Consider the following 27,564-nt stretch of genomic DNA (forward strand, 5'->3'; position numbering starts at 1 on the left):
AGCAGTCTTTTTAGAAAAGAAAAGAAAAAAAAACAAAAAAACAGGGCAATAAAACCTTATCTGATTCAAGTTGCAGCTCTGCCTGGGGGGAGGTAAGAAAGAGAACAAATGAAGCTGATGTTAATTGCTTTGAAGAAAAAAACTCAGGCAAAGGAAAGAAACTCCTTATCTAGTCAAACTTCTGAGAATCAGTTTAAAACATATATGTGTATGTGTGTATAAAAAATAAAACCAAATGGTAATTCAGTTTGTCTACAAAATTTAATTAGAATTTAGGAAAACTTACTTAAGTGGGAAAAAGTTGTATCCTTATGGGCTTATTGGTCTATTGAATTTTGGGAACTTAGTTTTTAAAGTGGCACTACGATTCTTAACTTTTATGACATAATTACTACTGCCTTGTGCATTTTAGATCTGTTTATTCTGAGTATAAGAACTTGGGAATTTGTTTGAATATTGAACATTACTACTGAAAGACAAAAATTTTTAAGGCTGTATTTGATTTGATTCAGTTTAAAAAAAGTTTGTTAAAACAAAATCCTGATAACTTACCTGAAAAGGTCACATACCCCTAATTAGAGGAAGTATGTTACCTTCTGAAACATACATTGGGTAATTTGTAAACATTATAAATTATGCTTTAAAATTTTATCAGCGCTTAGGAACAAGTGTATGAGTTTAGTTTTGAAGGAAAAGAAAACTAAGGAAAGGAGAAAAGAAGTGATTATACATAAATAGAATAAGAAAGATTGATTTACAGAAACAATCAACAGTTTGAATGAAATATCTCGTTAGAATACAGTATGTTGCAGTCAGAAAGGAAACAGAGAGGGAAGTGTTACAATGAGGTAGTGTTGGTCATTGAGAAGAGAGAGAAGGAAAAAACATGTCAAAGAAAGGGGAGGATGTTGGACAGAGAGAGGCAAGTCTTTTAATGGAAGGACCTTGACATTTGTTTGGAGAAAGAAAACACACTGGCTGGCTAAATTCTGAGAAGGATTTAGCATCCTAAAAGTTAATTATAAAGAGAAGTAGAGTGGGGGAAGGAGAAAAGCAAAGGGATCTTTGGCTTCAAAAGTGAAAATTTAACTCACCTTCCTTCCCTGCAACTCCCCCAACTGCTTGTGGCTGTCTTTTTTAGAAGTGAAGACAAACTCAGCTGGTTCTCTGCTGCAGAAAGCATTTTATCGTTTAAAGGAACAGCCTACTTTTCCATGGTGTTAATTACTGAATGTTTGTTTCTTTAGGTGCATAGTGATCTACTTTTTTTAAGGACTATGATAACAAATGCGATCTCTAATTTGGTAGGGTTATTTCCAAAAGTTTAATTACCATTTTTGAGAATGAAGAAATTATTAATGGTAATTCTGAAAGTTCTTTTATGTGGAATTGGGACATTCTGGATGAGTTTTAATTGATTGTATTGAGTCATCTTAAAAGTTATTATTTAAAGGGACTCTGAGAATAATAGTTTTTACCTTTGTCCCTTTGAACATGTTTTTGTTATGGACAATATGCAATTTAGAATTTTCCTATGTATTGGACATTTTAAGAGCAAAATGATTTGTGTAATATTGATCTTATAAACCATCTAGTTAGATATAAAAGATAAGCTGTGACTTTCTGAGATGAATCTCTTACTGTTATCAATATAAGGTCATGGTAAATACCTGTTTAAGATTCATCTGGATGTTTGATTAATGAGATTTGTTATTGGAGGTAAAATTTTCTGGTCCTGTAGCTAATATTATTTGAGAGTTTTAAAGCTCCACTACCTAAAGGATACTGGGACAATTACCTGAAGTAAAACTGAATTAAGGCATGTTTCCCTGATACCTGGAGCCTTATAAAAGTCTCTGGAATTACTTGCTTATGGCTGAATGCTTTGAGACAAGAGTCCAATCCAGCTGGCTAGCCCATATTCTCCACTATTAAATTATTAAAAACCCTAAACCCTGTCTTGCCTCAGTTTATCCAGCTCAGTTACCCATTGTTCCCAGTCCCGCTTATCAATTAATGTTAGGTAGGAAAGAAGACACCAACTCTGCAACGTTTTGTACCTCCTCTCTGTCCCATATCCTTACCTGAAAACTGTCATGTTCTTGCTACCTTGGGGAAGAACTGAGATACAAGGACCCAACTTCTTCTCCTGAGGAGGACCTGACTGAATTGTCTTAAAGTTAATTATTAAAGCTGCCCTCACCCAGAAGCTATTGGTGACTTTTAGTCATTAGTGATCAGTCTGTCAATGTCAACATAGCTACTTTGACTTAATTTATAATAAAATCCCTTTAATTCTTTGTTCTGAATTTTACCTCTTTAATCAGAGTGAAAGTCCAAATGAAGAATTCCTTTCAGCATGTGTGTATACATACATACATATAGCTCCAGGTTCTGGAAGAGTGGTTCAGAATATGAAAAATTCTCAATGGCAATATGGCTTGAACCTTCTGTAATGCCAGAGAAACTGAGGCAAGTAGAGATTTATTAATTTTAGTGTGGAGAGTCTAACAAGCTAGCTGACCGAATGGGAAGATGGTTCCAAAGCACTCGATGCAGAGGAACTGAGGCACAGAGTTTACATAGGGTTTTAGCTAACTAGAGTTTGCAAGCAAAATACAGAAGTAAGAATGCAATTAGTCTACATTTTGCAGCTGTTATCTTTACTTCAAAGAGAGGAGGGAGAGAGAAGTTAACTTGAATTTACAGCTTGGGGACTGTGGCTCAGATCCTGTCAGACAGGGAGAGGAGGACCACTCTTGGATAGATAGGAGCTAGAATGAGGTCATAACTTAGGTTTTTTGTCAGGGCAGGAGGTGAGATAACAGAACTTAGGGTCTTTGTCTTTGACAATAATTCTATTCCCAGGGTACTTTTGGACAAGGAGGGAAGCAGTGGTGGGCACCTGGATGTCGTTTTTCTTTTGTATCCTTCATTGTGTCACACTAGTATGTAAAGGGGAATTGGAGCCTCAAGGTTTAAAGTTTTCTTTTTAAAACCCAATTTTCCCAAGTCTAATAGCACAAATAAAAAGGGGAAAGGGGGTATATGGCCTGCTATCCATAGCCCAAGATAGGAGAAGGGGTATGACCTTCTATCCAGGGCCTAACATTTCATATAATTACTTTCCTTTTTAATTTTATGCATTTTATTTTATGCAATTAAGATCCTGAAGCTGAAGAGTGCATATGGTCCACAGACTCTCTCCTAAAAAGGCTCATCATTTACAAGCAAGGTGAAGAACCCCTGACCTAGCATACTACCTGTATTGTACACATTAGGAAACTGAGGCCAGAAAAGGTTCAGTGGTCACAAAGGGTAAAGAGTGACAGGGTAGATTGGGGTTGGAATGGTAGCCTCTATTTTCAAAAGCAAGACTTTGCTCAAAAGGTGGCTGTCTTTCAACTAGGATTAGGTAAATAAATTGCCCTTTAATTGAAGGCAATTGGGGGCTTGCTTTAATGAATAGATAAGACAGAATTTTAATTAGAACACAATTGTTTTTATGTAAATGAGGCCCACACAACTTGCCTCCCAGTGGTAAACAGGCAAGAACTATTAACAGCCTGAGGCCAAATTTAAAGAAGGTCAAATCCTCCTGTGGCCCTTTTATTTCCATCCCCTTTAGAGACTCTCTTGCTCATCCAGTGTCCTCAAAAAGCAGGTCCCAAAACAGCTGGAGAAACTAGGGATTTATAGCCCAGAGAAGATAAGATTTGGGATAAAATCATTAAGGATCCTAAGGAATATTGGGTAGAAGAGAGCTCAGAGTTCTCTGCTTGGCCCCAGGAACTAAACTAGGAGGAAAAGGTGGAAGTCTCTGTGTCAGGAGCAATTTATCCCCAGCCAAGCTTTCCAGAGGTGGAGAAGGAACGAACAGCAGCCTCTTTGTAGAAAAGGCTGGATCAGCCCTTTTTAGGATACCAGAGAAGGGATTTCATACATTGAGTTGGGGGAATGGTCAAGTGCCCTCTTGGGTCATTTCAGGTCCAAGCTTTGCAAACTGAGATTCTCACTATCTTTGTCTCTATCTCTTTCTCTCCTCTTTTCTTTTTATTTTGTCCTCTCCTTTTCTTTCCTCTCTTGTCCTCCCCTTTCCTCTCCTCTGTTCTCCTCTTGCCTCTTCTTCTCTTTTTTCTGTTTTCTTTTATATTCTTCTCTCTGTGTTTTCTCTCATATTCTTCTCTCTCTCTCATATTCTCTCTCTCTGTTTCAGTTTCTCTGTCCTCTGTTTCTATATCTTTCCTCTTTTTCTCTTCTCTCTCTCCTGTCCCCAACACATACACACAGTATCATCATTGCCTTTATAGCCCCAGAATTCCCTTTTCATAACCCTCCCCCATAGAACTCTGTTCTCAGCAAAAAAATAAAAAAGAGATTGCTTCAAGGAATTCATACAAATTCATAATTGATACACTTCCAAAGAATAAACAATCTCATGCAAATGAACTCTTAGTTGATAGGATGTATTAGGAATGTTTCTGACAAAGGGAAAAGCTCTGTTCTCCTATTACTTCCTCTTCACATCCCAATATTGTGCCACAGTTTCTATTTATTGTTCTGCCTCAGTTTCCATAAATTGTTCTGCCTCAGTTCCCTGAATTGTTCTGCCTCAATCCTCCAGTTGCAAACCACCCCCCCTTCCTGACTATTAGGACTGATATAACTTAGGGCTATTCTAGGGTCATAAATTGTAAATGTTTAAATCTCAGATAAAGGGAAGATCTTATATTTCAGACATCCTGGCTCTTAAGTCCTTCTAGATGATCAAGAATTTTTGGTCCTCATGTCTCAACCTGTCGGAACCAGATTGATGGTCCCTTTCTAGAATTCCCACTCACCAGTGTTCAGATTGTCTCCCCTGATTGCTAGAGCCCTATAAGAATCACTGGAATCTCACATTAAAAGCTGAATTCTTTGAGACAAAAGTCCAATTCAGCCCTGGGAGCAAAATAGATTCTGCTCTACCCCTAGACAATCTCTCCCTCTCAGAAATTCAAATAAAATATTAACAACTCTCTAATATCTATCTTGCCTCAGTTTCTCCAGCATTACACCAAGACCCTTAGAGTTATTTTGCCAGTTTTAGGTACCTGTTCTGCCTCCAGCTTTTTCTGATCTGACCACAAAGCCTACTCAAACCAAACTATGCAAAAAAGACAGATAATCCCCTCTTGTCAAACTAAAACCCAACTGGCTATGTGTGCATACTGTAAATCTCTCAAGTACACCCGGACCAAATCAAAATGTAATTGGGAAATATTTAACAAAATATCTAAATAACAACATTGTTGTTTAGTCATACTTAATCATAGACGGCTTCAGTACTATCCATGGTTTGTTTTTGTTTTGTTTGTTTGTTTATTTGTTTTTGTTTTGTTTTTTGTTTTGGCAAAGGTACTGGATTGGTTTGCCATTTCCAACTCCAACTCATTTTATAGATGAAGTAAGTGAAGCAAGCAGGATGAAGTGACTTGCCCAGGCTCACACAATCAATGTCTCAGGTCAACTCAAGCCCAGCTCAGTATACTGAACAAGCCAGCCTCCTTGGGGATACAACACAGATAATGTTAATTTGTGATTTTCTAAGTCAGTATGCAAGTATGTTTCTATACTATTCTAGAGTAGGATGCTTCTCTAAAACATGACTCCTGTTTTCCTTTTTCTGTCTTTATTCTTCTACCCTTCCTTGGATAGGCAACAGTTATATGTACTTGTAGTTAGACTGAGGTCTCAAAGAGGCTTCAGAAGCCAACTTACTGAATCCATTCCATTGTATTGGAATTAAGTGGTAATTGCACCTCCCACTGGAAACTGCCTTCCCTCCACCCTCATGTTCCCAAGAGGGCCCATTATACCTGTATTAAAAACTGCCCTCCTCCCAATCCCCATGTCCCCTCGGAGTGACCATTGTACCCGCCATTGAAAACTGCCTTCCCCCTCACTCCCCTGTCCTCAGGAAGTGCCATTTGACCTCACATTTGAGACTGTGTTTCCCCACAATCCCGATATCCCCAATGAGTTACCATTGTATTTCCCATTAGAGATTATCCTCCCCAATTTACCCTCTTGGCCTTAGAGAGTAGACATCAGTGATTGTCATTGTTTTGTTTTATAGGTCTAATTATTAGGATATTTTTCTTAATAAGAAGCCTAAATCTTCTTCTCTGTGGCCCCCCTCATTTTCTCTGAGTTCTACCCTTTAAAAGAGAGATCAGAAAGTCTCCTCTTTTTCCCTATGTAGCTGTTACAGCTCTAAATACAATTTTACTGACAATTATCTTAGCATGAATGCTCTGGTCTCCTCCACTTAACCAATTCATTTTTTTTTGAAAGTTCAGTTATTGGACAGTCATGATCAAATATTTGTAATTCAAGCTTTGGATTTATTTAAGAATTACCAAATCACAGAGCTTGGAATCTTGACAAGGAGAGATTTTAGTAGTCGTATCATGCAATAACCTAATCTCAAATAAATGCTGTATTTGAGGTACTTGTACCTGAGATGGCCCACTGGCTGGGTCACCTCTGGAACCTGGAATAGCTCATTTGCCTTCTCTGGGACTCAGTTTCCTTTTCTGTAGAATGAATTTGTATGCTTTCTACAATCTTTGAATCTATGACCCAATGAAAATATGTCTCAGAAAGGGACTCTAGAAGGGAAGATTTTGCCAATGGATACCTAAAATGGGGGGCTTAGCACCAGAATAATTTCTCATGGTGGTCTCTCACATATATACCCATATGTTTACAAGTATACACCTGTTTGTATACATGCATACACATGCACAAGTACACAGACATGACAAGAGAAATGATATATCACCAGATCAAAGACCGCCTCACTCAGATACTCTTCTGGGTGCAGGGAGGGAGGATATTTGATGTCAGTGAGCTTGGTAGCCATTATAATCACAATCCATCCACAGGCAGAGAATAAGACAAGTGTCCTCCTCCAAGCAGAAAGGACTCATTCCATTTAATTCAACAATCAAATATGAATTAATCATCAATCATATACAAGCCTTTGTGCTACATTCTGGAGATATAAAAATTAAAAAAATGAAAAATAAAAATGAAAATTCAAGGATTTTGCAACCAGATGATGGGTGGCAACATGGATATCTATGGTTATGTTGAAAATATACACAAAATAAATCCCAGATTATTAGGGAAGGAGGTGCTAGCAGTTGGGGAAATTAAAAAAAAAAAGATTTCATGTAGAAAGCATTGTTTGGGCTAAAACCTGAAGGAAAAGAATTCCAAGAGGCAGAAGTGAGGAAAGAGTGCATTCTGGGCATGAAGAACAGCCAGTGCAGAACTGTGGAAATGGAAGATGGAATTCCCATAGTGAAGAATAGGAGGAATATAATTAGTGTGTGTTTGATTGATAATGGGGAACCATTGATGTTTTTTGTTTCATTTTGTTTTTAAAAGGAGAAGGGAGGAATGTGACATGGCCAGATCTGGGCTATAGAATTTTTGATAGCTAATTAGAAGGTTATTTTAATTGACCCGCTTTATTGTTGTTCAGTCATTTTCTAGCTGTGTCTAACTCTCTATGACCTGATTTGAGATTTTCTTGGTAAAGAAATGGTTTACCATTTCCTTTTCCAGTTCATTTTACAGATGAGGAAACTGAAGCAAATAGGGTTAAGTAACTTGCCCACCTAGTAAATGTCTGAGGCTGGATTTGAACTCAAGAAGATGAAGCTTCCTAACTCAGGCCAGGCACTATCCACTGAGCAACCTAGCTGCCCTTAATATATGAAGTAAGAGGTGATAAAGGCCCAAACTATGTTAAAAGTATAGAATAGATGTGAGAGATGGTTAAGGAAGGAGTTTCAATGGTTTGGCTATTGATTGTATATGTTGGTTATGAGAGGAGGGGAGCAGTCAACAATCATTACAATATTGTTACCTGTGTGACTGTAAGAATGATAGCTTTTTGAATGAATATACATAAGCTTGGGAAAAGGCTAAGCTTCAGGGGATTTATGATGTGTGCCATCTTAGCCACATCGAGACTGAAAAGGGCTACTGAGCTTTTGGAGATGTGCATTGGACAGGAGGCTGTTTTTCATAGAGAGGAAAGAGAGAAAATTTGGAGGAAAGCATCTTCTCATGCTCTAGGAAATGAAAGTGTGGGTACACAGAAACCTCCAGGAAAGAATTACCCCTCAATGTCAAAGGAAGGACCTGTTAGTAGGTAGTGATTCTACATTGCAGGACATGAAGTCTGCACCCACCAATAGCAAGGGAGAGGACCATTATTGTTCTGAGGTACAAATTTAAACCATGACCCAGCACCAGGATAATTATTCATGGTGGTCTCTCTCACATATACAAACATATGTATACAAGTATACACCTGTTCATGCACATGCACACACATGCACAGGTGTACACACATGACAATAGAAATAATAGTTTAATGACTCAAACTAGTCAAACTTCATGGCCTTTCCACTTGTCCACCTCCCTGCTGCTACCAATTTAGAGGGAATGGATAATTCCACAAGAAAAATTTAGAAAGCTATAATCAATCTCTAAATATTTATTAAGCATGTACTGGGTACCAGATACTGTGCTTTCAAAGATCATAATCCAATGGGGTAAAAAACAACAAATAAACATACACAAACAAATTATATGAAGAAAATAATTAACAGAGTGAAAGCATTAGAATTGGGAGGTGTTATGAAAAGTTTCTTACAAGTTGGGATTTGAGGTAGGTCTTGAAGGAAAACATTCCATGCATGGGGGATAATCCATGAGAATGCTCAGAGCTAGGCTCTGGAGGATCTTCCTCAGAGACCAGCCAGGAGAGCACTATCAAAGAGATATAATAGAAAGTAAGCTTTAAGAAGTCTGGAAAAGTAGGTGAGAGATAGGTTATGAAGAACTCTGAAGGCCAACCAGAGAATTTTGTAGTTGATGCTTGAAAATGCAGAGAATAACTGATGTTTATTGAGTAGAGGAGGGACACAGTCAAAACTGTCCTTGAAGGGAAATCGGGTTGGTGTTTGAAATAAAGCATGAATTGGAGAATGAAGAGATGAGGAAAGCAGACTTCCCATCAGCTATGGCAATAGTCCAGTTGTGAGGTGAAGGCTAGTAGAGTGAGGACAGGGTCGGAGAAGAAAAGAGGGTATATTAAAGAGATGTTATAGAAGTGAAACTGATATTCTGTGGCAACAGATGAATATTGAGTATTCAAGAGATGTGAGGAGTTGAGTATGGTACCTTGGATAATAAGCATGTGGGTCTATTAGGATGGTGTTGTTCTCTTTAGTAGTAGGAAAGGTAATAAGGGGAAGGGAACTTTCAAGGAAAGATAATGAGTTTTGTTGTGAACACATCAAATTTAAAATGTTCATTGGTCATCTAGTTTGAGATATGTGAAAATCAGGTGAAGATAAATGCCATTGGAAGTCAGGAGAAAGATTGCCACAAGATAGAGTGATTAGAGAGCCATTAGTATAGAGATGGTAATTAAATCCATGGGAGCTGCTAAGATCACCAAGAGAAGTAGGATGGAGGGATAAGGGAAAAGGGCCAAAGACAGAACCCTGTGGGCTAACTATAGTTAGAAGCTAAGATCTGGATAAAGATCCAACAAAGGAGATTAATCAGGAGTATCTAGAGAGGTAGGAAGAGAACCAGGAGAGTGATGTTCAGAGAACACAGAGAGAAGGGAATTTTAAGAACATGTGAGTGATCAATAGTGCCAAAGACTACAGGGAGTTTAGAAAGAATTAAGAAAGGGCCATTGGATATGTTAGCAAAGAAATAACTGGTAAATTTCCAGAGAGATATTTCAGTGGAGTGATAAGATTAAGAGCCATATTTTTTGCTTTTCTTAAAGAGTTAAAAAAGGAGTGAAAAAAGTAGAGGCACTTGTTGTAAGTGGCCTTTTGGAGGAGGCTAACTGTAAAGGGCAAAAGGGATAGAGGATGATGGTAGGAATAAAGGAGTATTTTTGAGGATTGAAGATACATGGGCATTTTTGTAGACAGGAGAAAATGAGCCAGTAGACAGGGTTAGATTGAAAACCAGTGATTGAGTGGAGATGACTGAGAGAACAATCACCTGTTGGAGGTGACAAGAAGGAATTTGATCCTTTGAGCAGGTAGAGGGGCTAGTCTTGGTAAGGGGCAAAGCCACCTTATCAAGTGAGACAGTGAGGAAGGAGAAAGTAACAGAAGTCATATAAATGATATAACATATAAGATGAAGAAAAGGAGAGCTCACAATAAATGGCTTCAATTTTTTTTTCTATGAGGCAAGGTTTTCTGGTGAGAGAGTGAGGAGCAGGGGAGTTATGGGAGATTTGAAGAAGGCTGAGAAATTTGGAAGAGTCCAATAGAGAGTGGGAACATGAATTGATGTCATTAATCTTCTAGCAGTGTTTTCTTCCCTGCCTATGACAGAAGCTAGGAGAGTCAGAGAGGGGATTCAGAGTTGAGAAGTGATCAATTAGTTAATAAAATGGAGCCCACAAATGTCATTTGTTTCTAGAGTATAGGCAAAATCTGTATGGTAAACAAGGTTATCCAGGTACTATACAGGGGATAATTAATAGAGTTGGCTTAGAATATTCTTTTATCAAGCCATTCTTCAATTGATAAATGGTCAAAGGATATGAACACACAATTTTCAGATGAAGAAATTGAAATCATTTCTAGTCATATGAAAAGGTGCCCTAAATCACTAATAATCAGAACAATTCAAATTAAGATAACTCTGAGGTACCACTACACATCTTTCAGATTAGCTAAGATGACAGGACAAGATAATGATGAATGTTGGAAGGGATGTAGGAAAACGAGGACACTCCTACATTGCTGGTGGAACTGGGAGTGGATCCAACCATTTAGAGAGCAGTTTGGGACCATGCCCAAAGGGTTATCAAACTGTGCCTACCCTTTGATCCAGCAGTGTTTTTCCTGGGCTTATATCTCAAAGAGATCTTAAAGGAAGAAAAGGGACCCACATATGCAAAAATGTTTGTGGCAGCCCTTTTTGTAGTGACAAGAAACGAAACTCAATGCATGCCCATCAGCTAGAGAATGGCTGAATAAGTTATAGTGTATGAATGCTATAGAATACTACTGTTCTAACTCTAAGATACCACTACACACCTGTCAGATTGGCTAAGATGACAGGAAAAAATAATGATGATTGTTGGAGGGGATGCGGGAAAACTGGGACATTGATGCATTGTTGGTGGAGTTGTGAACGAATCCAACCATTTTGGAGAGTAGTTTGGAATTATGCTCAAAAAGTTATCAAACTGTACATACCCTTTGATCCAGCAGTGTTACTACTGGGATTATATCCCAAAGAGATTATAAAGAAGGGAAAGGGACCTGTATGTGCATGAATGTTTGTGGCAGCCCTTTTGTAGTGGTTAAAACTGAAACTGAATGGATGTCCATCAGTTGGAGAATGGCTGAATAAATTGTGGTATATGAATATTATGGAATATTACTGTTCTGTAAGAAATGACCAACAGGATGATTTCAGAAAGGCCTGGAGAGACTTACACGAACTGATGCTGAGTGAAATGAGCAGGACCAGGAGATCATTATATACTTCAACAACAATACTATATGATGACCAGTTCTGATGGACCAGGCCATCCTCAGCAACGAGATCAACCAAATCATTTCTAATGGAACAGTAATGAACTGAACCAGTTATGCCCAGAAAAAGAACTCTGGGAGATGACTAAAAACCATTACATTGAATTCCCAATCCCTATATTTATGCACACCTGCATTTTTGATTTCCTTCACAAGCTAATTGTACAATATTTCAGAGTCTGATTCTTTTTGTACAGCAAAATAACGTTTTGGTCATGTATACTTATTGTGTATCTAATTTATATTTTAATATATTTAACATCTACTGGTCATCCTGCCATCTAGGGGAGGGGGTAGAGGGGTAAGACGTGAAAAATTGGAACAAGAGGTTTGGCAATTGTTAATGCTGTAAAGTTACCCATGCATATATCCTGTAAATAAAAGGCTATTAAAAAAAAAAAAAAGAATACTACTGTTCTGTAAGAAACAACCAGCAGGATAATTTCAGAGAGGCCTGAAGAGATTTACATGGACTGATGCTAAGTGAAATGAGCAGAATCAGGAGATCATTGTATACAGCAACAACAAGATTATATGGTAATAAAAAAATTATATAATGATGAATTCTAATGGACTTGGATCTTTCCAACAGTGAGATAATTCAGGGCAGTTCCAATGATCTTCTGATGATGAGAGCCATCTACTCCCAGAGAGAGGACTGTGAGAACTGAGGGTAGATCACAGCATAGCATTTTCACTCTTTTTGTTGTGGTTTACTTGAATTTTATTTTCTTTTTCTTTTTTTTTTCTTTTTTGATCTGATTTTTCCTGTGCAGCAAAATAATTGTATAAATATGTATGCCTATATTGGATTTAATATATATTGGATTACTTGCCATCTAGGGGAAAGGGTGGGAAATTGGAGCACAAGATTTTTCAAGGATCAATGTTGAAAAAATATCCTTGAATATGTTTTGAAAATAAAAACTAAAATTACAAAAAATAAAAAAGAATATTTTTATTATCTATCCATTGCTATTGTGTAGAGACACTTGCTTATATGTGCAAAGTGGTGGCATCTGGACCAACATGTAGAGAAAAAAGTTGAACCTTGATGTAGCAATGATTAACAAATCCAATTTGTCATGAACTGCTTTAGTGTGTAGAAACCTCTTCCACTGAGAATGATTGGGCTACCATTTGGGAGGTTATCATAGGTTAGCTTCTAAAGTCCTTTTCAATACAGAATTGGGGATTTCAAAGGCTAAAACCTATGCCTCCTTTCCTTGGACCTTCTCACAATTTCTTCTTTCCTTTTCATCATCAGATATTTTCTGCTGATCCATTTTGCATGGGAATGTTTTCTTCAAATTTCTTTTACTAGTGCTGTGTTAGCTCCTACTGCACAAGGGGTGATTACATATTTGACTATATACTGGGTCATAAACTTTTTTTTTATTAAATTAGGGTAATGAAAATGTGCCCACAAACAGTGTCTTTAGTGGGTCCCTTGTGAATGGAAGGGAAACACTGGCATCTGTTTCTTGGGTTAGCTTTAGAATTTTCAGTGCTATAGAGCTAAAAGAAAAGGAAAGATCTCAGGCTCTGACTGTGTCACTGGATAACTATTGTGTGCCTTCCATAGATCTCAGTATCAGAGCATCACAGAATCTCAGAAGCTCAGAGGTACAAACAAATACTCAGGGCTTCTCAAATTTCATTTATCTTCACCTCTGTAATTGTTGTCCACCCTTCAAAATCCAACTCCAAGATGGCCTTTCCTAGAAGCCTCCCTAGAAGATTATGTCAGCCATCAACTTCCCTGGCGAGACTGCACTCACTCCTGTTTGCCTTGGTGAGGGTACACGTCTTTTTGCAATATTATCCATCAAAGTTATCTGGGCTACTTTCTACCTCCCCCCCCAATTTTGGATGGTGAGATCTCTGAGGTTCGATACTGTTTCCTATGAATTCTGCATCTTTCCAGGAATACTCAGAAGACTGCACATAGTAGGGGCTAATGAGATATTTGTTGAGTTCTTTGAATCTGATCTAACCCCTTTTATGAAACAGGAATTTTATGTGCAAATCCCTGTTAAGTGACCATCTAGCTCCTGCTAGTTTTGAGGATTTGAGTGACCCTATATCTGCCTCTCATACCCTCATTTCTTTCAAACCACTCAATTTCTTAGCAAGTTTTGGCTTCCTGAGTTAAAATCTGCCCTCTGTAGCTAGTGTCTATCATTTCTACTTCTGACTTACTTAGGGCAAAGCAGATATATATCCAAAAGATTTAGTGGTAGATTCTTTATACATAATCTAGTTCATAGTCTCTTAACCTCTTAAGAGATTTCACAAAGTCTGTGAACTTGGATAGAGAAAAAATGACATTTTTTATTTACTACTGAAATTTAGCATTTTCTTCAATGATGAATGTGAACACCAAACTCCAATAGATTTAGCATTAGCTGTGAGTTACTCACCAATAAAAATCATAGATCTTTATCTACCACATTTTAATCGTTGCAGATTTTTCAAAAACCTTGTTTATGCTCCTCACTCCCTTGAAAGAAATCATTTTTAGACTCATTGCTATGTAATTCATGGTCACAGTCTTTCTAACTTCAGATGTTCTAGATATAGGTTATGGGATTCATGAAATGACAAGTCAACATATATTCATAAGTACCTATAATGTGCTGGACAGGACAGCTACATGATGTAATAGAAGAAATGCAGGGCTTGAAGTCAGGGTTGTGTGACCCTGTGCAACTCATCCTTATTTACCTCATTTCCTTATCTATAAAATAAAATGGACAAAAAAAATGGCAAGAAACCTCCAAAATGAGAACACAGACTCCGCAGAAACAACTGAATGATAACAACAAGAGCTGGACTGGAAATAAAAAAAAGGCAAAACAAAAATAATTTTTGTCCTTGAAGAGTTCACAGTATAATGATGAATTAGCCCCCAGGAAAAAGGTAGGACTTCTTCACCTTGTTGAACCTTCTCTGTGTGTAGACAGAGGGAGAAACAGGAGGCCAAGAAGACTTAATTGCCCATAATCCTAATAAATGGATTCAAATAGATTCAGTCATACAAGAATGATTCAATCCTAGGCGCTGACCCCAATCCAGGGCTCTTTCCATTACACCATGATTGCCCAATCGCTTTTCAAAATGACAACTACTCTATGACAGTATCTGATGACAGTTACTATGTTCTCATTAAGTTTTCTCTATTCCAGGCTACACATCCCTAACAACCAGTCAGGCAAACAGGACGTTTTTTGGGAAAGAAAAGAGCATGGGGAATAAAGCTGAAACAGATTACAAATCAAAATGTTTTTGGTATAGAAGGAGTAAGGGTGTGAGGGAACTGGCCTAAGTGCTGAAGAGGAAGTACCACCTCCCATCATCAATATTTATGAAGACAAAAAAACCTAGGCCGGGTCTCCCAGTAAGAGGAGAATATGAGAAGGCTGAAGTCAAATCTGGTTCTCTATGCTTTTGGGGTTGTGAGGAAAGATAAATAGCCAGTTTTCAGCAGAGTAGAGGTCTGCACTTAAGGAGAAGAGGGGAAAAACACGCAAAAAATGTGGGATAGGAAGGATCCAAAAAGGAGGAATAATGTGCAAGCAGCAACAGAGAATATGGGAAAGAAAACTCTCCAGACATAGTTCTCTGAGCCTCAGTTTCCTCAGTTGTAAAAATAGATTTAATTACACCTTTCTTATGAATCTTACTGGACCTTTGTGAAGAACAAATCAAGTTATGTATGTAAAAGTTATTGCATATCTTACAGATGCAATTATTATTCACAGGAGGATATGATATGATCATAAAGGGAAAGGATAACAGTTCCCATTTCTGGAGCTCTGTAAGGCTTGAAACATTAGCTGATGTTATCTTCACAGTAACCCTGTGAGATATCCCCATTCTGCAGGAAAGAAGATAATGACTCAGAAAGCTTAGATATCATCCCCAGGGACATAGGGAGTAAGGGTCTGAAATGGGTTTTAAAGCAAGATTTCCTTAACTTATATTTATTTCTCTGCCCATCTCAGACAACTGGGGCTCTACAAAAGTTTGGAGGCTCTTCCCACAGAGGACAGATCAGAACCTGCTCTAAAATAATCTTCTTGTGTTCAATAAAAGCAGAAAGGAAATCCACAGATGATACCAAGACAGAAAATATCTATTATTGATATCAAGAAAAAAGAGATTAATTCATGGTGTCCAGAAGCCTTGTTGAAAGTGTAGGGACACCAGCATCTATTATCGGCTTGACATAAAGAACCATAGGACACTCACTCTGGCATGGACTGAAAAACAATCCATGATTTGTCAAGCATGATGACCAATGCCCTTCCCAGGTGGTTTGTGTGGCAGCAAAAATGCCACCAGAAGAAACCTGCAAAGGGATTGTATAGCATTTATCAGGCCAGTGAGGCATCCAGATGTCATTTTGTTGCCGCTTTATTTTATTTGAACCATTCTGCTAATTGAAATAAGAAACAGTAGAAAATAAAATATGATGTGGGAAGTAAATGGCTAATATAAAAGGTGGTACCTAAGCATATTATTTGATAAATCAGTGATTTAACAAATGTTGTCCAGGACAAAATCAATGGCAGATATCTGGAGCGCTTCAGTAAAGACCACCTAAATTCAAGTTGACCCTGATCCACTGAATGTTTTTTTGAGGTTAGTGAGTCATTCAGTTCTGATTGCACCTAGTCAGATATTTAGTTCATGTTTCTCCAATCATTCTAAAAATAACAAGGAAGACTTGGTCATACACTGGGCTGACATCTAGGTACTTGACATCTACTGCTATCCCTTGATGTGCAGGTCTAGAAATTGTCCAAAAAAGGAATTGAGACTGACATGAAGAATTCTTGATGAAGTTGTGCTGGCTCTTGGTATTTGTTAATAGTCTTCTTCAGTGTTCACAAACTATTGCTTTCATAGTAAAAATGAAATCCAGTTTCCAAAGCCAGTCATCCCAAATCTTCATTTTATTTCTCATTTTGAAAATCAGATCAACACTGGCCCTTCTGCAACCTTGCCCAACTCTTCCCCCTATCTCTGACATTTTAGATATCACAGGCAGTAACTCTGCCATCCAGTCATTATTCCTAGCAATGTCTTACAGTTTTGAACCTGGCACCCTGAACTCACTGATGTTAAGTAGATTTTCTCACTTAATGTCTTAATTCACTTAATTAATGTCTTAAAGTCTTAACATCACTCCTTTAACTTAATTGCAGGATCTTCTTATTACCTCTAGAATCAAATATTAGATCCTCTGTTTGAGTATTAAAAACCTTGATGGCTTCCTCCCTTCCCCTTTTCTTGGTTTCTCATATCTTACCTTCCTTCAGGTACTCTGTGTTCCAGTGACACTGCATGGTACTAAAATAAGGCACTCCTGGTTCTCAACTGAACATTTTCACCTCTCCCCTTCATCCTCTCCAGCTCCTGAATTCCTTGACTTTTTGTAAGTCCCAACTAAAATCCCACATGCAAAAAGCCTTTTCTAGCTCATCTTAATTCCAATGCCTTCCCTCAGTTAATTACCTATAGTATCTTTATTGATCTAATTTGTACATAATTATTTTCTGGTTGTCTCCCCTATTAGAATGAGTGGGAGCTCCCTAAAAGCTGGAGCTTTGTTTGCTTGTTTTTCCTTTCGGTGCCTGGCACATATCATTCTTAATATACAGCTGTTGATCTAACTTTCAGCATTTGTCTGGCATTTGCTATGGCATCCAGCCACTACCAGACCACAACTGTGACTCCTCTGAGCAGATATCTTTCCCTTTTTGCCACTCTCCTATATTCTATATTAGAATTTTTTTTCTCCTTGAGGACAGAAGCTGTATTGTTCACCCAGTGCCAGTCCAGTATATGGTAAAGAAATGTTCTTGAAATATATAATTTGCTATGGCATCCAGCCACTACCAGACCACAACTGTGACTCCTCTGAGCAGATATGTTAGCAACATTGCTACAATCCCCAAGAAGGAGCAGTCTGTTCTTTGGTTCTCCTGTTGTCCACAAAGCCATATTGGTTATTTTTATTATTCAACATCAACCTTTAATTATCCTGAGATCTAGAGCCTCTGTCATTCCTTTGAAAGAACATAATGTAACTGTTTTCCCAAGAAGCAACTAAATTATATACAAGGGTACTCCATAGCAGAGCCCTGTCTGCAGGAGGAATTAAGTTAAATAAAATAATTCATATCTATATATATTTGTGATTTGGGTATGGGGACTGAAAATAATGTTGGTGATAGAAAGATCTTCCATTGGAGGAAGAGCAGATCATTGAAGGACTAAATAAGGATGCTGAGTGTGGGGCCATTGATGGAAGAGACACTGGGACCACCCTCACAAACCAATGAGGGATGGCACATTATAAAAATTTTATATTTACAATACAATGGAATGCAGGGACGTTTTCTGTAATCATGTCAAATTCTAGGTTGGTCATAGCATCTTTTTTCTCCATCCTGACCAGACCATATCTGAAATAACATGTTCTGTTATGGGACTTGATAGTTTAAATTTTTTTTTGATAAACTGGAGAATGTCTAGAAGAGACAACCAAGATGAGGAAGAGTTTCAAATCAGGACATATGAGGATCAGCTGACAGAATGAAAAGTATTATCTAGAAAAATGAAGATTTAGTATATGAAAGACTGATTCCAGAATTTAAAACAGAATCATCCTTGATCTGCTTGATTTCAGTGGGCAGAACCAGGAGCAGTAGCAATGTCAAAGAGACAACATTCAATTCTATTTAAGAAAAATTTTCCTGGCAAGGAGAGCTCTGCTCAAGTAGCCAGGGCAGCCTGAACAAGCTGTGGTGTCTTCTCCAGGAAAGGTATGGCTGGTGACCATTTGTCGCAAACATCATAGGAGGCTTTCTCTATCGGGTACAGATTAGACTAGGAAGCTGCTAAACTTTGTTTTTCCATTTCTCAGAATCTGAAATTATAAACTAAAAAATTCTTGAGGATTCTAAAGTAGTGTTTGAAAGGCCCAGTATTGCCACACTTCAGCAAAGTGTCAAATTCTTGAGTTACAAAAATAGTACTCTTGAGTGTAGTCAGAAGCAGATTAAAATGTAATTGGAATATTTAACAACATTAATAATTTGTGACTGTCAATTGTAATTATCATTTTGTGACTTTCCAAATCATGATGCAGTCAGCCAGCAGGTATTCATTTCTATTTCAATTTGACATCGATACTTTAGGGCATTTAAAAAAGTCCCTATGACGCCTTGTGAATTTCATGCAAATGTCTGAAAATAATGAAAAGACTTGAAACTTAAAAAAAAATATATATCTATCTGTATATGTATATGTATATATATGCCTAGTACTTGTTTATGGAAAGGAGAAGGTTCTAGAGGGAAGGGAGAGACTGGGAATATAAAGAAGATGACAAGAAATTATTAAATGAACTGTGAATTATGCCCAGATCTAAATATACTTTCTTTGATATTATGGAGGAATCTATGTTCTCATTAGTTCATCCAAGTGTGCCTTCCAATGATGTACATCACAACTCATCTACCATTGCCTCTGTAAATCTTGTGCTCAGTGTATAAATGAACTACAAAAGCAGTAGCATAGTGAATGAAATCAGGGAGAGGTGTGAGTAGAGGGGAAATATATGGGCTAGTTCCACAGTTAGAGAAAGGGATAATTTAATGGAGACCAATGTGATCTATTAGAATCAATAAAATATTAAAAAGTCTAGGGAACTTATGTTTTACCCCTCATCCCAGAAAGGATTTATTGGCAAAATTGATATACATCTGTATAATTTACAAAATACAGACAGTGTTGCTGAGTAATTAGAGTACCAACCTACTAGACAGGAAGAACTAGACCAAGTCTTACCTCAGACATCCACTGCTGGAGTAATGCTGGGCAAGTCACTTAACTTCTTAGAGGGCACAGTCAACTCTCAGATTATGGTTTGAAGACAGGTGTTGATCTGCACTGGTTGGGGGATTTTTCTATCATTGGAGATTAAAGAATAAACACACACAAGTTAAGATTCATATATTATATGTGTATGTGTATATATACATATATATGTATATGTTTATACACACAGACAAAAACACTACTATAAAAAATTAAGGAATGCCTTTCGTTTCTAAGAAAAATCAGGAGAGAAGAACAGAGAGAATTAGAAAGAGAAGCTCTCTCAATCTAGAGAAGGCTCACACTCTAAAAATACATATCTAACCCCACCTTACCCGGCCAAATACAGGTCGGTTCCATTGTGCTACAACCCCACAGGAAACAGGTAAAAAAATGCAGTGATAATGCATTGTTTTGCAGAGGGAAAAATATTTCTGAGAGAAGGCAACTTGATTTGGATTACTTTGAGAGTCAGTCCCAAAGTTTGGGCGTCAGCTAAATTTCTGATTCATAGTTAGGCATTCTTATGATTATAAGCATAATAAGTTTTCATTAAGTGCCTGCTATGTGCACTCCAAGTTCATGGCTAAATGCCTGGGTAGAGGAAGTAAGGAGAAATAAGGGGAAAAAAATCATATCTATGAAAAGAATTTGCTGCTTCTTCAACATCTTGACTTATTTCTTGTCTTCTTTCTTTTCTAATTTTGTAGCTATTGTAATATGCATTATTTTTTTCTTAATAGCTTTTCATTTTCAAAACATATGCATAGAAAATTTTCAACATTCACCCTTGCAAAACCTTGTGTTCCAAACTTTTTCCCTCCCTCCCCCTCCCTGAGGTGCTAAGTAATCCAATATATGTTAAACATATGCAATTCTTCCATACACATTTCAACAATTGTCGTGCTGCACAGGAAAAGTCAGCTTAAAAAGGAAAAAAATGAGGAAGAAAATAAAATATAAGCAGACAATAATAAAAAGAGTGAAAATAACAAGTATGTTGTGATTCACACTTAGTTCCCACAGTCCTCTCTCTGGGTGCAAATGGCTCAAGTTGCTATCCAGAATGATTGAATCAGATTACAACTCCATCAACGATGTATTAATGTCCCAATTGTCCCACATCCCTCCAAAATTCATCATCATCTTTGAGCGTTTGCATTCAATAATGAACTCCAGTTATTCTTTGGTCACAAATTCTTTCCTTATCCACATGATCTTTTGTCTTCTGTACACCTAGGGGCATCATTGGATTTGTGGAGAGTGAGAGGGTAGCAGAAGGGATTTTTAAAAGACCATTTAATCCAACTTTATTTTGCAGATGAGGAAAAAAAACCTCAGTTTCAGAATAGTGATGATTTGCTATAGATTGCCATGTAGCAAATCCAGAATTGGAACCCTGGTTTCATGACTATTTCCTATCCCTGGGGATGCTTTATCTCCTATGGGCCAGTTGTGATTACTTATGCTCAAGGGTTACCTTGGTGCTGAAACATTTAGGTGTAGATAAGTAATGAATTTGGAAATTTTCTAATCAATTGCATAACAGAGAAGGTTGCACTGAGAATAAAAAATTGGATTCTTCTTGTTTTTTTACCCCCTATCTAGGATTAAAAAGTCCTTTAGTCTGGAAGTCAGTGATTTACAGTTTTGCCATTTTTCCTTGTGGTTCCTTAAATATTTTGAAGGTATGTTTGAGTGGGAAATGCAGCCTTTGAAATATCTTTATTTGACCAAGAGTCCCCAAGTGACATTAAAATAATGATTATCACATATTTTGCATTTCATGGAAAAGTGCATCAAAATAATATCACTCATCTTGGCTTCACCAATGAAAATGATTTAGGAGCCCGTGCCTAATTTGGAATAGATTGTGGCAGGCCTGCAATATACGTCCCCATAAAAGGCCCGAGTGCAGGGAGGCTTCCTTGTAACAGGAATACTCCACTGTCTACAGGGAGTCTTATTTCTACTTTATATATTTTCAGAAACTCGGCTGTTTACGAAATTTATGTGCTAAAGCGAGCTGTTGGTCCTACCTGGGTATAGAGATGTATGGCCGTCGGTCCCCTATTCCACAGCAGACAAAGAAAATACATCGTTTCTGTCCACTAGAAATGGAATTTATGGGGAGAAAATTCCTCATCATAAATTGCTAAATGAAGCCTTTGGATTTATAGCTTCCAAGTCCCTGTAATGCCTTCCCTCTCCAATGACCCATAGGGATAGATGCAAACACTCAAGCTGGTTGGGATACCTACTTCAAATAATCTAGAACAATTTATAATGTTAATTGTTCATTTTCAGAAGCAGCCAAACTATCAAGGAGATGACCAGAAAGGGAAAAAACTGACATCCATACAAAGCCATCTCAAAGGCAAGAGATGTAAAACAATAGATAACTGAGGCTAAAAAATGGGAAGTTTTGCCCAATGTCTGAAAAGCTGTCATGTATAAGAGGTATCTCCATTTATTCTGCCTAGCCTCAGGGGTCTGTGCAAGGAGCTACAGAGGAAAATGAGGACCAATTTCTCACAAGGAGAGCTATCCAACTGCTGAACATGGGAGAATGCGTTCCCCACCACTGGAGCCATTTAAATAGCGGGTGAATGGTCATTTGTCCGAGGATTGTAGAAGTGAATTCATGCTATAGAAATGGGCTATATTAGTTGGCCTCAGTTCTCCTCCAGCTCAGATAGGCTGTGATTCACTGTTACCATGAAATGTCACTTACTTACTAGTTCCCAAAAATATTGCTTGATGTATTTAAACAAATCACAGCGTTCCAAGAGCCGAGCTCGAAGGAACATGTCAAAACATGAAACATGATGGCTGCTTCCATGTCACATGAGCTGAGTATGTGTATGTAATGCATATTTTTTCCTTTGAGAAATGGTATTTTTACTATGTTTTAAAGCAATTCAATTCAACACATTTACTGAGTTCCTCTTTTGTGCATGGATAAGCAGAAGCTTTATAAAATTATCAAATTTAGAATGAAAGAGGCATGAAAATGTTACTCACATATACTGGAAATTAAGTTCAATGAACATTTATTAAGCACCTGCTTCATGACAGACCTTATGAAAGTCACTGGTTATACAAAGACCAAAAAGAAACCACTCCTCTTCTCCAAGAGCAGAATTAGCATTATTTTAATGAAGTAAAACAGATAAGTTTTAAGGGGGGTACAGGGTACAAGATAAGAGGGTACAAATAAGTACATGTCAAGAGCATGAGGGGAAAAAGAGGCACCCAGAAAAAAGCACTCTCTGGGGATGGAGAGGCCCTCTGTCCTTCACCAAGCTCTCTTACTTCCCATATGAACTCCTGAATTTCAGGTTTCTCAGATATAAAATGAGGTAATGAGCTGATCTCCAATATTTCCATTATTACATGAGACCTAATCTAAAATCCAAAGTGGATGAGATCTTTTAACAGAGAAGAGATAATTTCCATAATGGGAAGGGTAGTGTAGTAAAGTAAAAAGACTCCTGCCTCTGAAGTCAAAGAATCTGGGTTCAAATCCCACTCCTGGTGCTTCCTAGATGTATGACTTGGGATATATTATTTCATGTCTCTTATTTTTTATTATTATTATAGCTTTTTTTATTTATAAGACATCTGCATGGGTAGTTTTTCAGCATTGACCTTTGCAAAACCTTCTGTCCCAAATTTTCCCCTCCTTCCCCCCTCCCCTAGATGGCAAGTGGTCCCATACATGTTAAATATGTTAAAATATATGTTAAATATATGTGTACATATCCATATAGTAATTTTACTGTATGAGAAAAATTGGACTTAGATATAAGGTAAAACTTACCTGAAAAGGAAATAAAAAAGCAAGTGGACAAAAACAGAGGGAGTGGAAATGCTATGTTATGGTTCATACACATTTCCCATAGTTCTTTTGCTGGGTGTAGCTGGTTCTCTTCATTATTGGACAGATAGAACTGATTTGGTTCATCTCATTGTTGAAGAGGGCCATGTCTATCAGAATTGATCATCATATAGTATTGTTGTTGAAGTACCCAATGACCTCCTGGTCCTGCTCATTTCACTCAGCACAAATGTTCATGTAAGTCTCTCCAGACCTTTCTGAAATCATCCTGCTGGTCATTTCTTACAGAATAATAATATTCTATAACATTCATATACCACAACTTATTCAACCATTCTCCAATTGATGGGCATCCATTTAATTTCCAGTTTCTAGTCACTACAAAAAGGGCTACCACAAACATTTTTGCACATACAAGTAGGTCCCTTTCCCGTCTTTAAGATCTCTTTGGGATATAAGCAAAGTAGTAACACTGCTGGATCAAAGGGTATGTACAGTTTGATAACTTTTTGAGCATAGTTCCAAATTGCTCTCCAGAATAGTTGGATTCATTCATAATTCCACCAACAATGCATCAGTGTCCCAGTTTTCCCACATCCCCTCCAGCATTCAACATTATCTTTTCCTGTCATTCTAATCATTCTGCATGTCTCTTATTTTTAAAATATTGAGTATTGATTTATACAGTCTTTGAGGTTCATGAGTATCATCTCATAATCCTATGACGTGAGAATATTAAATGTGAGAGATGGGAGGCACATTTCAGAACTATGAAGGACCTGAGAACAGATACTGTCAGAGATATGAGCAAGCTTAAAACAGGAAATATTAGACCAGGAAGGGAGATTAGAACAGGGGATGTCAGAACTGGGAAAGGGCTTAGAACAGGGGATGTCAGAGCTGGGAGAGAGCTTGGAACAAAGGATATCAGAGCTGGGAGGGAGCTTAGAACAGGGGATATTAGAACTGGGAGAGGACTTAGAACAGAGTATCTCAGAGCTGGGAAGAACTTAGAACAGTTGATGTCAAAACTGGGAGGGAACTTAGAAGAGGGAATGTCAGAGTTCGGGGGGTGGGGGGAGTTTGCACATAGGAACAGAGAATACATAAGCCAGAGAAGACTTTAGAATATGGAATGTAAAATATCAACAAGAAGGGACTTTTTAGAGAACATCTAATCTCTTCATTCTACCTACATCCATCACAATCACCAAGTCAGTTTCCTGTGACAATGCAAATTATACCACAGCACAGTTTTTCTAAAACACTTCCTTCTACCTTAAAGAACAGGCCCTTAAACAATTATTCTGTAATTAGGTCAATGCCAGGAGATATCATTCACCTGTGCTTGGTATTTAATGCCTTCCAAGATTCCATTGGTTGGCAACAACTTCTGTTCTCAGCCCTCCAATAGCACTTTGTAAGACCCTAGAACTAAAAGTTACTACCTCACCACAATCACCTACATTTTGCAGAAGATGAACCAAAGGTCCAGAGAGGTTAATTCATTTATTCAAGGTGCCACAGGATATAAGCATCCCTTAAGAAGCTAATTATCATTTAATATGTTGATATCGTTTTCTGTCTATGTCTCTGTCATTAACTCTCTTTCTCTGTATCTGTCTCTCTGTGTGTGTCTGTGTCTTTTTCCATCTTTCTCTCTCTCTCTTTTATATTATCCTCTTTTACTGTGATTTCCATGAGCGTAGAGATTATTTTCTCCAAACTCGAATTTTCCTCTGGACTTTACACAGGGCTTTGCATGTATTTATTTCAATATATCAAAGAGCAATGAAGAGGTTAGTTTGGATCATGTCAAAGTTCAGGAAGTAGGGGTGAGGATGAATCTGTGCCAGACACATATATGCTAGACACATATTATACAATAATATGTTTATCCTTTTTTACACATATTATTTTATTTTTTCCAGATAATCTATTCCAATCAATCAAGTCTTTCTCAAAAAGACATTAGTATGTGTGAGGTACTGTGATTGGGCCCTGGGAATACAGAGACCAAAACAAAAGTCATCCTTACCCTCAGGATACTTACCATGCAGAAGAACCCCAAGAGAATATTCAAGTTAAGTGCTGGGAGTTTCAGCTATGTGATATCTATTCTTTATTCTTTCAGTGTCCCTAGAGAAAACAAGGTAGCTCAATCTTAGGGAGATTGTCATGAGGACGAGCCCTGACTCAGGGACCAGAGAACTTCTGTGATCTGGGGCAAGTACTTCCTCTCTCTGAATTTCACTATCTCTTCTATAAGTGAAGGGTTTGATCCCTTCCAGTTCCAAGTCAGAGGATTTCATGATCTGGGAGTCTAGTTTTAGGGTCTAGGTCTAGCTATCCAGAGAAGACCTCCAGAAAGACACAAGAGGCCCTGCCAATACAATGGCATATAATTCCATGGGTACCTAATTGAAGAAATGACTGGGAACTCAAGTGAACCGGAGAATAATGGGGATCATCCAAAGGAACAGGCCTGAAAAGACCAAATTTAACCCAATTTGACAAACATTTATGAAGCATCTACTATATACATCACTTTGAGGATACAAAGATCAGACAAATATAGCCCCAACTTCCTAAAAGCAAAAATAGGCTGTGAAGGACCTTGCATATCAGACTGAAGGGTCTGAATCTTCATTCAGATGGATGGTTTGGAGCAGCATGTTGTTTCAGGTTTTCAGTTCTTAGCAGAATGGTCCCTGTGGAAAGTGGAGAAGGGAGGAAGAAGTATAACCTACTTATTACAAAAATTTTGGGGAAAAACAAAGAAGGGACCCAGAGGAAGTGGCTGTGCTTATGTCAAGGAACTTCCAGAAATTAGGAAGGATGCAAATCTGATAAAACTCAGAAGTAGGGACTGATTCAACTGCTAATAAGAACATTTAAATGTATAATTAGTTGATGCTGGGGGGAAGGGTGAATCACACCTCCACATGAAAAAGGAGTTGTGGGAATTCAAATGCTTCTGAAGCAGCCTGGTAGCCACCATTCATCCATAATGGGATGCAGGTAACAAATGGCGAGGGAAGAGAGCAGCCCTCGGAAGAACAGTCAGAAGGAAGGAGATTTTCTGAAAACGTTTGATAAAGTTCCGTATCACAGATGAATGTCTAAGGTGAACAGTAATGGCATACATGAAAAATTGGCTCAAAGAGCAGATGAAAGAGAGAAAATCAATGGGCTACAGGCTAAAGGGAAAGGGTTTTCCAATTGAGGATGAGGGAGCTTTCTGCTCTTCTCACCCACCCCCTTCCACCTCCACATGCAGACTGGTTCCCTGATTATAGCTTTCCTTCATAAGAACATCCAGTGGGTGCTGCAATCACAACACTCCAAAAGCCAGCTTTCCCAGCCTATAAGCAACAAAACTCTCTTCTCCGCTCCAAACCTTTAGCTGAGGACCTCAGAAAATAGACCCCATTATATGAGCCTGAGAATGAGGTCTCTGCCCCCGGAAAACTTTCAGATATTTACAATCTATCTGAGATGGAGGGGATACTTAAGAGTTTTAGGGCAACCCTTTAATTTCATATTTGGAGAAATCAAGTGGGGGAGATAGATCTAATTATATATTGAATAGAACAGGAAGAAGGGGGAAAGGGAAGATGAGGAGACTTATGACATTGACTAGCTGTAGACTTTTGTGACTTACTGTCATACTTTGGGTCTTGACCTCAATATATAGTCATATTTACATGACCTACCAGCTAGATGATAGATGATAGATATATAAATGGACAGATAGATGGATACCTAGGTATTTATTTAGAAATCAATATGTATATAAATGTATATATGCACCTTTATATACATGCATATATATAAATACATATATTATACAAAAATGTATTATATACACACATATTTGCAACTGTATAATATGTGCATATACATACATATATATACAGTCATGTCCTTTTACAGACTCACACACAGAAATACAAAGTAGATACCAACTAACTTGAGGGAGTGGAGAAAGAAGGTGCTAGTTAGTAAAAGGTGGGACTTGGAAAGACTTCACATAAAAGTTGACATGAGCTAAGGAAGCCTTGGAGCTTGGAGGTAGAAAGGGTCATTGTTGAGATGTTAGAAAGAATCAACACAAAGGCAAAACAATGAGAAGCAGAGTTTTGAATTTGGGGACTAGGACATAAGTGAGTATATGCTGGA

Source organism: Sarcophilus harrisii, chromosome 5, assembly GCF_902635505.1.
Source record: "Sarcophilus harrisii chromosome 5, mSarHar1.11, whole genome shotgun sequence".
NCBI lineage: Eukaryota > Metazoa > Chordata > Mammalia > Dasyuromorphia > Dasyuridae > Sarcophilus > Sarcophilus harrisii.